Raw genomic sequence first — 12,226 nt, 5'->3', positions numbered from 1 at the left:
GGAAAATAATGCCTCCAGCACCCTTCGGGCGGAGGCATAAAAAATGATAAAGCATTATAATGAGAAGATGAAAGTGGAGGGTACCAGTATAGAAAATAAAGAAAATTTTAAATGTACACACAATCATAACGATCATCATGATGATACTACCAGTATGGCCCTACTATAAGTGATAGCTATGACGATAACGATAACAATGGAAATCCGTGGATGATTAAATGATTGATGAGAAGATGAAAGAAGAGGGTATGGAGGATTAAAAGAAAAAGTTTTAATAGTCTACACAATCGTAACGATGATTACAGTTGTGAAACACGATAAGATTGAGAACGAAAGAGTAATATCAATAAAACTCGGCAATGCTAGATGATTTCTTAACGTTACCAAACTAATATTTGGCAGCAATACTGCATAGAAAATATCAAATATTGCAATAATAAGAATTTGGTAGACAGAGCATTATCATCTACAGAGTGGCTGTAGTATCTCACAAACGAACACGTTAAGATGTGAACAGGGCATGGCTATGTACAGGGGGAAAATAGACGAGAAAATTGAAGACGAGTCATCCAGTGACGTCATCAATCGGAAACGAGCCTTTGAAAGGTCGAGTGAAATTGTGTAGGATGGACACTTCGTCGGAAAAGTCATCGGAGACATCCTCGGACAGTCGTAGTCGTGTTTCAGGCGTGACGACCAATTTATTCCCTCTATAACACTCAAAGCTCTTCTTGAAATTAAAGGCCGCCGCACACGATACGACTTTTGGTCGTACGACTGGCAGACTTTGGATCCGAGTTAAATCACGATAGCCTCAGAATAAACACGCTTGTTTATTTCAGATCCGAAGTCTCTTAGTCGTGCGACTAAAAGTCGTAAAGTGTGCGGCGGGCTTAAATGACACCACTTCAATTAACTTCCTAATTTTGCACGGTGATGTTGACAATGGCAATTCTTCCATGAAAACATGCGCAGACTTGAAAGTCTATACATCTTGGTGATTTTTCGTGATTTTTTTTTTCTTTTCGGTCGGTTTGAACGTTACAAGGGACTGATTTCCGCTTTGATTCAAGTTCTGGGCAAAATATAGGTCCTGTATGATTTATTTCATCGCTAATCATACTGCCAACGAAAAGAGGAGCATCAACAGTCGAGCAGTTGTGTCAGTACCTGGAGCAGAAACGTCGATGGTAGCTATGGTATGATTACCCTGATAACCAGATTGCTGCTCTAACTCCCACCCCATGCATCACTACTATACTAGGAAATTGCTATACTACTCATACTACGAGGTAGGGGGCTACTATTAACTATTGTTACTATTACTATATACTACTACTACTACTACTACTACTACTACTACTACTACTACTACTACTACTACTACTACTACTGCTACGTCCTACTATACTGCTACTACTACTACGACTTTCTACTACTCCTATACGATTACTACTACTTCTTCTTCACTACAGCATCTGTACTACTACTACTACTACTACTACTGCAATTGTTATGTGTACTACCACTGGTACCACTCTTGTACAAGACTATACCTGTGAATACTAGGCTTACAATACACCACTCAACTATCAGTGCTCCTACATTCATATCACGGCACACAGGTACCACTTGACAAAGCATAACAGGTTGATCTCTTTGAGTTCTTCCTGTCGTGTGGCCAACATATTCTTTTCATTATTTTTGTTTCCCCTCTTGACATTACGAAGCCATGGATGCATATATCTCAATACGCAGCTAGCTCTGCATAATGGTATGCATGAAGCATGCAAAGCAAACCATATGTACATGTAAGGAAAGGGATGAGCTCCGTTGGTTTTCTGCAGTCTACCGTGGAACCGGTTCTTGAAGGAAACACTGAGGAAACTTTATGTGCTATATCCAGTCAAAAGTTCGCCCGTCGATCCATAGAGTTGTTCCTGTGCAATGAGTTTATTGAAGCTCAGCCAGAGTGTATATCAAGTGCTGCACGGACAGTGTGCCCTCGGACAAAGCGTTTCTATTGCATATTCTTAAAGGGAAGGTAAACCCAAAGAGCAATGTGGATTGAGTGAAAACAGCAACATTAGCAGAGCATATCAATGAAAGTTTGAGGAAAATCGGACAGTCGATGCAAAAGTTATGAATTTTTTAAGTTTTGGTGTTGGAACCGCTGGATGAGGAGACTACTAGAGGATGACGTATGAGTGGACAACAATACAAAGAAAATATAAAGGAAATTCGACAAAAATTCACTTTTCTAGAATTATGAAAGAGCAATGGACCAACCGCTTTCAGAAAGCAGGGGGAATAATTGCTACCCTTAACATATGTCAATATCAAGTTGATGGAATTTGTGATTTTCATGAAAAATTGATTTTTATAGTATTTTCTTTATATTTTCTTGGTATTCTTGTCCACTCATACGTCATAACCTCTAGTAGTCTCCTCATCCAGCGGTTCCAACACCAAAACTTTAAAAATTCATAACTTTTGCATCGATTGTCAGATTTTCTTCAAACTTTCACTGATGTGTTCTACTAATGTTGCTACTTTCACTCAATCCACATTGCTCTTGGGGTTTATCTTCCCTTTAAAGGCCACGTAAATTCATTAAATTTTGCTGCAGCTAGGAAGCGGCCTAGACATTAATAAGGCGGACGGTGAGAATAATGTAACCCTATGTTTAAAGAATTAGAGTAATATACCTATCAGGTTTGCGCAATATAAAGTCCATCGACTTTACGTGGGATTTAAGTGTGTGCAAATGGCTAAATTCATTCTTTGTTTATATCTTCAAAGTTCTTGCTACTTGTTCTTTGGGACAGTATCGCCATTCTCGCAAGTAGTCAAAACGTCGCCATGAAATACTGGAAAGTGATGAACATTATTGTTTAATGATCGCAATCATAATTCCAGCGCCATCTTCTCGCTTTAACGTCACACTCCATTAAAATCCACAGCGACACAGTCATTCAACAACATACTCGTCAAGACAATACACTTTACCCCATGATCACTGACACAAAATCTATCGAGTTTGTATACACTGCATAGTGCATCGCTATATACCATCACCTTCCTTGTTTGCTTTGCCACATGCATAGCGGCTTTCTTTCCGCATTTTGCTCAAAGTTCAATTCAAAACCATGGATGATGTTGAGAGCTACGCAACATTCTAGGAATAGTCAATTTCATATCATAATGATCATTGACAGTTTTGTAACAGCGTAGAGTCTAATCGCAGACCTGCCATGCGTGCGTGGGTGAGGAGCAATTAAAAAAATAATAATTATAGGAATAGGCTAAACCATCGTAAGTAGGCAGAGCGTGACTCTGATGGCCGTCCCAATAGCATGATTCGGGAAGGATTATTTGCGTAAATAATGCAAATCTCTGAATAATAATAATAAAAAAAGGTATGAATCAAAGAATACTATCTCTGAATAATAATTAAAAAAAAGGTATAGAATCAAAGAAGAAATGTGCAAAAATATGTCTCATTTTTGTGGTTGTTCAGGTCCACTGATATGTCAAGGAGAGCACGTTACGGTTACTCTCGTAGGCTGGTTAAAGAGGTACAATTTTTGTTGAAGGTTCCTCTTCATAAACTTGAGCCGTTGTTGCTTACTGTAGCCAAGACTTACAACAGACTATTAATCACAAGATCCCTTGTTTCGAGTTCATTGTTAAAGCTCTTATAATAGCGCTAGTGGCCCTACAGGTGTCAAGCAACGAACTTTATTCTTATTGCCTTAAAGTCTTTTGGAGGGGGCGGGAGAGGGGGACTTAACTAACCGTCGGTCCCTTAGCCGTAGTTATCCACGTAAATTGCTGGATGAGAAGGCTAAGTTTGTGACGTCACGTATGTATACCGATATAAAGGAAATGTAAAGCGAATGCCACATTTAATTACATTACCTTTTCAGTATCAAAAGTCCACATTCCCTCGACTTGGTAATGACATAATTTTAAGGGTCATTACTTGCTTTCTAAAAGAGATAAGTCACGTGCTCTTGCATTATTCTAGAAAAGTGAAAGTATGTTGAATCGAATATTTTACAATATACGATTATACAACATACATATCGCTGTCTATATATGTGACGTCATAAAGTATTTTAGTCTTCTTATTCAGCGATCACCTCAGCGATGGCTGTATCAAAACTTTATTTTATTATCATTATGTTTTGAACAGATGTTCCGATTCTCCCCCTAAAAAAAAAAAAAAAAAAAAAAAAAATTAATAATGAGTTATATTCATAATAATGCATTCCTTCAATTCACATACATATTTGGGTCTCATTCTCCTTTAATCGTGACTAATGGGATTGGCTGATGGGCCATGCGATGTGCTCACATTACTGTATCACGCACACTTCTACTGTGTGCAAGCATCTATTCGTTTCTTGATTTGGCTTGGAGTTTAAAACACTGGAGCGCTTAAGGGTTACGACATGACAAAACTTCACCGAATTGTGGGCTTTATCACGCTTAATACCAACTCAAAATATGAACAGATATCTAAACGCAAATTTTAAATATAATTGTCCCTTTTCATTCTGGAACCTTCGGCATAAGCGAGTGATGTAATAAAGTACATTATTGTCTGTCTTTATCTAGTGTTTCATCGCATTTGGAGTACTCTTTAAAGGTACATACAAATAATGATTATATCTTACTCACAGCATAGTTTAAAAACTGCAAATCAACAGCATCGTATTACTTATTTCATTAATTTATTCACATTTGATTAAATATTATATATTTGTTTATTTGTGTATTTTTCTGATTATATTCATTTATAGCTTTATTCGCTTATTGTACATCTACTTACCTACTTTGCAATTTATTTATATATCCATTCATGCATTTGCTAAAATGAATACCACTGGGCAGACATGCGAAACACTGACAGCAAGAATTTGGCAATGTGAATGACCTCAGTGATTTTATTAAACCAGGAAGCATGATATAGTACCTACAGTGGTGGAATGAATATGTTTTTTTTTTTCTTTTCATCTTGTTCAGTATCTATATATTTGTTTATTACATATTTATTTACTTATTTACTTATTCATTTATTATTTTTATTACTTATTCATTCATTAATCTATATTTCATTAATTTATTAGTTTGTTTATTTATGTTATTTCTATTTCTACAGTGAATAACAGCGAACACTTTGAGATCTTTCGACCAGAATATTCAGGCAGTATTATGCTATTATAGTTTCGAACGTTTAAAGTGTAAATATCTAAAGCATATTCAAGTGGATTTTGATATATACAGAGTAGAATGAGACGAATAGAATGCGTGGCAGTAGTTCAAATCGGACATTAATATAGGAAAATTCCACAAGACTTCACCTTAAATGACTTTGGTCGCACCCACACATGTATAATATCATACACGTATTTGCAGATTGGATGAAATTAGTCAAACAACATCAATCCGCGATTCAATTTGAATGCTTTTGTGGTTACAACCAATACCATTATTCCATCGGGAAAAAAAAAATGTAATTTTATTGTTTCTATCCCATTCTTAGAAAACTTCTTATATCTCGTTCGTATATGATTGTCACTCTACAAAGAGCCAAGTTGGAACAATTGGGTGTCTTTTGTTTCGTTTCGTATCGTTTTGCTTTATTTTGTATTATTATTCAAAAGTTATATCGATGGTAGGATTTCACTGAGATTAGTGAATAATCAATAGAAATAGTTTCATTGAAAAGTGGACAGAGAAACTGTTTGTGCACAGCACAGGCTATCCTGCACCGCAGTCACAAAGTCCCTATTTCACATTAAAGGTTGTACATCTCTTTTTGCAAACGGAACAAAATCTTGCATCGTTACATATGTGTCTCCCAACGTCGAGTATAAAATCTTTAATACAGTAATACACCTCAGAGTTTAATTAAAAAAAAACAACATGAAAAACTACTCCCTATCCCCTTTCATGCCTTTTGTTCAGAGAAAAAAAAATAAATGGATTTTTTTTTTTCGGGGTCCGAATAAATTCACTGCAATGGACATTTAGAGTATTGTTTCCCCCTCCATTATATAGGCGTTTCACGTTTTATCATTCTGTGTAATAGAAATGGTCTGAATTACCTACCACTACAATAAACCAGCCTTTAAAGGGAATCTGATTTTCTGGGTTGCAAAAGAGACATACGAGCTTTAAAGGTCTAGCCATAATAAAAACATAATTTTCTTGACAGATACCCACTAGTTTTTCTACCAAACTTCCTTGTTCTCTGGCGTACTCGTATACCACGTTAGCAGCACGTACCAGAGAAAGAGACAGACAGACAGACAGACAGACAGACAGACAAACAAACAGAAAAAGAGGGGGAGGGAGAGAGAGAGAGTGAAACAGGAGGAGGGACAGCATTTTCGAGGGCTTGGGTCAATGTACTGTATACTAAAACCTCGCTTTTTTCTTTTTTTCTTTTGTATAATGGTAAACAATGGACCGAGACGAATTGCCACCAACTGTCGTCTTTTCCTCTTCTTTCCTTTTTTCCCCATAACGTTTCCAGTCAAATGAGCATTGCAGGCATATCAAGGTTGAAATAACTGTCAGAATGGTCTGATCGACGGTTGAATCCGATTGTGATTACGACCGAGATTCGGATTATAAACTTATAATACATTATTTTTTTTCTCTCTCTTTCTCTCTCTTTCTCGTTATTCATTTTCACCCAAAGAGCGTACTGCACGCGGTAGCACACACCGAGACTGTTTACAACGACTGTCGATGCTGTGTGTGCAGTCCGTGGTTATGTATGTAAAGGAGAACAAACAAGGCCATTAAAGTCTTCAGTCATGATCCCACGATTCAAGGGCGATTATATTGTGATGCACCGCAAAGTAAGCAGTTCAGACGAAGTCTGGAACTGCGTGGGCTGTTGGTATAACGCGAAATCTTCGACATTATGATCGGCCTGAAAGTAAATCCTATACTTGGAAGATAATTGCCTTGTCTGAAAGACTCATCGCCACTTATCGCCAATTGAAATAGACTCATCACCAAACACACAGCAGTACAAATTCATGGCAACATTGTTTATCAGGGCAAAATAGGATCTAACTACTATGAAAAAGAAATACCAGTGAATCGTCCATAACACTCTTAACTGTGCTGAAAATGTTCTTACTGAAACATATCACAATTTTATGTGCCAATTTCGATGAAACTGCTGCGGCGTCATTTTACTTTGTTTATCAAAGTCAATTTGTACCATAGGTTTATTGCATAGAGCGGTGCCATTGTTTGGTGATAATTTTTAGTGTCACATCTCTGAACCTAGAAGACAAGGGTTGACATTGTACGACCATTATACGTCGACCTTCATTAAGATGTCATTCAATGTGTATTTTCTGTTTCATCGTTCATCCATTGAACAATTTTGTATGTGCTCTTCCCCCATCACAATAATACAAATAAAATAAGGGAGTAGGCTTTAACGGATGGGATTCTAAGAACAATGAAGAGCTAAGCAAATAAAGATCACTGTTTGAATGGGTGTACTATAGCCGCCTATGGAGTGCACCGCACCTCCCAATATTACCGGTACTCACAATACAGGTCTGCGTAATATTCCAAGATACCATAGCTCGGCATGGATATAGGGCGATAAAAGCAATCTAACATACATGTGACAAGGAAAAATACTAGAAGATTTTGCTTCTGTCTTGAAGAGAGAGAGAGAGCGTTTGAGCTTCACGCTTGTCTTCTATGGTTACTAGGAAATGTTGCACTATAGTTGCAGTGTAATGTGACCCTGCTGCTGGAAAGAAAAAGAACGCAGTGTCCCACAGTGTGAAACACAGTGTGAACACATTGTGAACACAGTGTGAAAACTCTCCACACTGTGAAATTCAAGTTATTTTAACACTGTGAACACATTGTGAATCATAAATTCACAGAGTAAAATAGAACATTTCTATGTGAACTCTCTGTAAAAAAACATACAAACAAACAAACAAACAAAACAAAAGAAAAACACACACCACAGCACAGTGTGAAATCATCTCTACACTGTTAAATTCGAGCGGTTTCACATAGGGGACGATGTAATATGAACACACTGTGAGGCACTGTGTTATTTCCAGCAGGAAAACAAAGACGTCAGTTTGAAGAATTTAAAAGAATCTCTGATATTGTGTAAATTCGAAGCAATCAAAAACCTCAAACAAACTTAGTAGTTCAATGCTGCCAAGAAATGATTATAATACTGAGTGACCAGATAAAACAGACTCGATAATTATTTTCCACTGGCATACGTGATATAAACCGTTCAGTATACGGTTTATTAAAATGGCGATGTTTGTTCATAAGGTTTATAACGTTTGTATGTCTGTGGTTGCTTTTTGTGTCCATTTCAACATCATCTCACAGCTCAGCAAAGTTCGACAATTTCTGAAATTGAGCCAGAACACAATAAGCAGTGCCTTCCATTGTCTGTCAATGTATCTGCATGAGAGCTCCGTGGTCTCAACCTGGGTCTCAACGCGCGGAACGGCTCCGTGGAAAAATGTCATCAACTATCTTCTGCATAAAGCCATTTGTCGCAATTCAGAATAGACCCTTCTTACAAGCAATTCAACCTTTGTTGTATTGTGGTGTTGTTTGGCCTGCTTCTAGGCTGGTACCAATTCTAGATTTTCTTGCGTTCCTATAAATGCTCCGAACTTCAAACGTTCTTTTTTTTTTCTTTTTTTCTTTTTAACATTGTTAGTCCGTGTAGAAACAATGCGGCTCTGACAATCCACTTTGTCAGGCTATATTACAGTAGCAAACTATATCCTGAGCAATAGATTAATGATAACCAAGAGTCATCAAGAAGGACTTTAACTTAAAAGCAAACTGAAAACAAAACCCAAGCTTTATTTGACAGCTGCCAAGTGAGCAATTCATCTTACTGCCAAATGCTACCTGCCCTCGTATTTTGCACACTGTATGGAGTGGGTTTTGTTTGTATAAAGGCAAGGCGGTTGTGGCATTTTATGAATTATACGGAACACATCCTGAGCATTACATTTACATTGTCTGCGCCTACACCTGTGGTAAACCAGGGAGGTGAGACAAAAAGCAATTTCCTCTCACCTCCCTGGGTAAACAGACACACACGAGACACGGCAAAATGAGTGGTATCTGTTCTTTCCCAGCTATATCATGACATTTCAACTCCGTCTTTCAAAAAGATTATGTACAATGACCATGTATATCTGCTCAACTTTGGTCTAGCCTGAGAAGCGTATACATGTTGTGTTCCCTCTGAGCCTGGGGTTGGATATGCTTTTATCAATGTGGGGACAGAACGTAAGATGGGGGGAGCTAATCAATGTAGATCTGGTGAACTTTGTATCAAAAAAGAATGTTGGTATGTTGACCGATTGACTCGTATCTGCGCAGGGGAATTCTGTTATACTTATAATCATCCACTGGTGTATTGCTTGAATGGGAAGAATAGGAGCTTACTCGACTGAAAAGAGTCACAGGGAATCACGCTTGAATACCAGCCATGAACGTATTTTGACAATACACTATACATTGCAGTACCGCCTGATCGTAAAAAAGACTGCAATCATCCCTGGATCGTGTTTTTGTCCTCCTTCTGCTTTCAATAGTTCTTTCTTATATTCTTCTTTTATCTTTTTTTTTTCATAACTTGTTTATGTTCTGCGCTTATTGACATCTGAAATCGTAAGCTCACAAACATTATTGTGAATACTATGTTCCTCTTATGGTGGGAGCGAGTGAGTGATGGCAGTCAAGCACGGCCAAAAATAATGTGTGTCAGTCTAATCTACCTGTTGCGCTAGAAGAGAGTTTGATCCGACCAAGGAGGTATGAGTTCTCTAATACCTCATTGATCCGACTATATTAGACTCCAAGTCTCCAACCATAACGCTCTACAGGCAGTCAGTCCCCTTCCCCCCCCCCCCTTTCCCCTCATTCATACCCCTAGCCCCTGGGGTTGCACCCCCAGCAAGGCCCAATAACCCAGCAGTCGACCTCTCTCCATTCCATGGTTGTTGTACATCGTAATTTAACCATGTAGTGCTTATGATATAGTACTACGAATATGTGCCAACAATGTTTATGAGGACATACCCACGCACCGAGCCGTTGACAAAAACACCATAGTCCCATGTATTTCTAGGTCCATAATTATCTATCACATCCCTTATCCCAAATCCACATCCACGAACTATGCACATCGTATTAATAAAACCACACGAGCTTCCGTTGCGTTGCGTAGGCAAAGGTATAATGTTATTATAATGTTGTATGCTAGATCCACATCTTAGTGAAGAGTATATTACTAGTAGAAATTTAGACATTTCAAATCAAGAAGCGCAAATAACTATCATGCACGTAGAAAAACACTTCACCACAGATGTTGGTGACCACGCTCAGTATCATGATAGTAATAATCATAGTTCCTTTACTTGCAGCCTGATGAGCAATATGTTTTATTTTGGTTTGGTTATTCAGTGTAATCACTATATCATACCACCTCTAAAAAAGAAAAAGAAAAGTAAGGCTCATATGCTCCAAGAGGTTGCAACGTGGTTCCCTTGTCTAAACCTCAAATAATCACAATATTTACTATCTCACCAATATCCACAATACGAGATCAACATAAGATGTCATCACGCCCTTGAATAGTCAGACTCAGAGCACTTCCAGAAGTATTATCTCATCCTCCTGGATATTCTGAGCGAGTAGTGAGTCGGGCTGTGACTTGTCTTTCACACGTGAACTATAGCTGTTCTGACTACAGGAGCCACAGCCAGTGACAACACGTATGGAGAACACAGAACAATGATCGGTTAATAGTTTACTCACCGCTTGGGTCTAGAGGCTTGTAATTTTGTAGCCGATCAGTCAACAGATCACCATGCTTTTCAGTACGATGTTCCACGCCTTACAACGCTTCTGACGCTGTGTTGTGAGTACACTTTGCACACTGCTCAGTCAAGTACGTCTCGGCTCGTGTGCTAGTGCATGTAAAGAAATCTTGTTGATTCGGAGCAAGAAGTCGCTAGTGGGGGGTTTTGTCTATTATGGGTATCGGTAAACGCTTCGCTTGTCTGCTCCAGTTCGCCAACGTGAGTAAAGCTGCTGTGATAAGTGTCGGGCTCAGTGATATAGCAATAAGTACTAGAGGGCGTATTTCCTGAAATGCTGTGCCGATAAGAAGGAGTCGTCGAACTGCATGCGCGGAGCAACAGGTGCGGCCGTATACGACCGCACCTGTTAGTGATCAGGTTTCCATTTTACAACAATATTTTTAACTTCGGTACATGGGCCACATTGTTTTCTCATATTCATATTACGGTAAGAGTAATACAGTTTCGTCTCACAAACTTCAACAGTATAGATTCTGACTGCCTAAGTTGTAACCATTAATTTTTTGTTTGTTGTTTTTCTTTTCTTTTCAGTTCACCAGCTAAAATTTTTATTTCTCTTTCTATATCGGACGATTTTTCTATTTTCTGCATATTTTACATAAGATTCAGTGTGAACATTTTGTCTTACCTCCCTGGTCTTACACACACAAACATTTACAATTTTGAGTGGGGTCAGAATATCTGCTGTGATCAATGTGTCGTATTCAATGTGTTAGTTCTTTTCTTTGTATGTATATATATATTTTTTAATCCTATTGAAAACATTCTGAAGAAATTCATTGGTTTTCCCAAATCATATTTTAGCAAGGCAGTCAGACGGATCTTTTTTGCCACCGCAGGCGAACGTTAATTTCTACTCACAGACACAATGAAAACTTCCAGTGTAGTGAAACAAACCTAGACTGAATTAAGTCTCGAACATTGTAAGACATACGGTAGTCACGTACTTGAACGACCACTTTAAAATAGCAGAGCATGATCTATCACAAGCAGATCACAACAAGAAGATAACCATGGCAACCAACTGGACACATTGTACAGGGGACTGGTTCTGGCAGTACTGTTGAGCAACCATACTAATAGCCTGTACTTGGTCATACTTTTTTAAAACAAGGAGGAGTTCAAGTGCACATATTGACCAATTTGTATGTGAAGAGTTTATTTGCAAAAACCGATAAGTCCATATTTGCCAAATGGAGATATTTGCGATTAAAGGTCAAGAAAAATAAAGATAATAATAAGAAAATTTTTGCTTCTTTTGACCATAACTTCAAAAATATACCTTTATATATAGT

General features: G+C 38.0%; 1 protein-coding gene across 1 annotated transcript in view; it reads right to left on the bottom strand.

The window, feature by feature from the left end:
* LOC140244289 (glycerophosphodiester phosphodiesterase domain-containing protein 5-like) overlaps positions 1-11,000 on the bottom strand; it is a 71,766-nt gene extending 60,766 nt beyond the window's left edge. The window contains exon 1 of the mRNA XM_072323935.1: positions 10,867-11,000. The gene's annotated coding sequence lies outside the window, so the exon portion shown is untranslated. The remainder of the gene's footprint in view (positions 1-10,866) is intronic.
* Positions 11,001-12,226: the final 1,226 nt, after the last annotated feature.

This window comes from Diadema setosum, chromosome 21 (assembly GCF_964275005.1).
Source record: "Diadema setosum chromosome 21, eeDiaSeto1, whole genome shotgun sequence".
Taxonomy (NCBI): Eukaryota; Metazoa; Echinodermata; class Echinoidea; order Diadematoida; family Diadematidae; genus Diadema; species Diadema setosum.
This window is presented reverse-complemented; position numbering and strand designations above follow the sequence as displayed.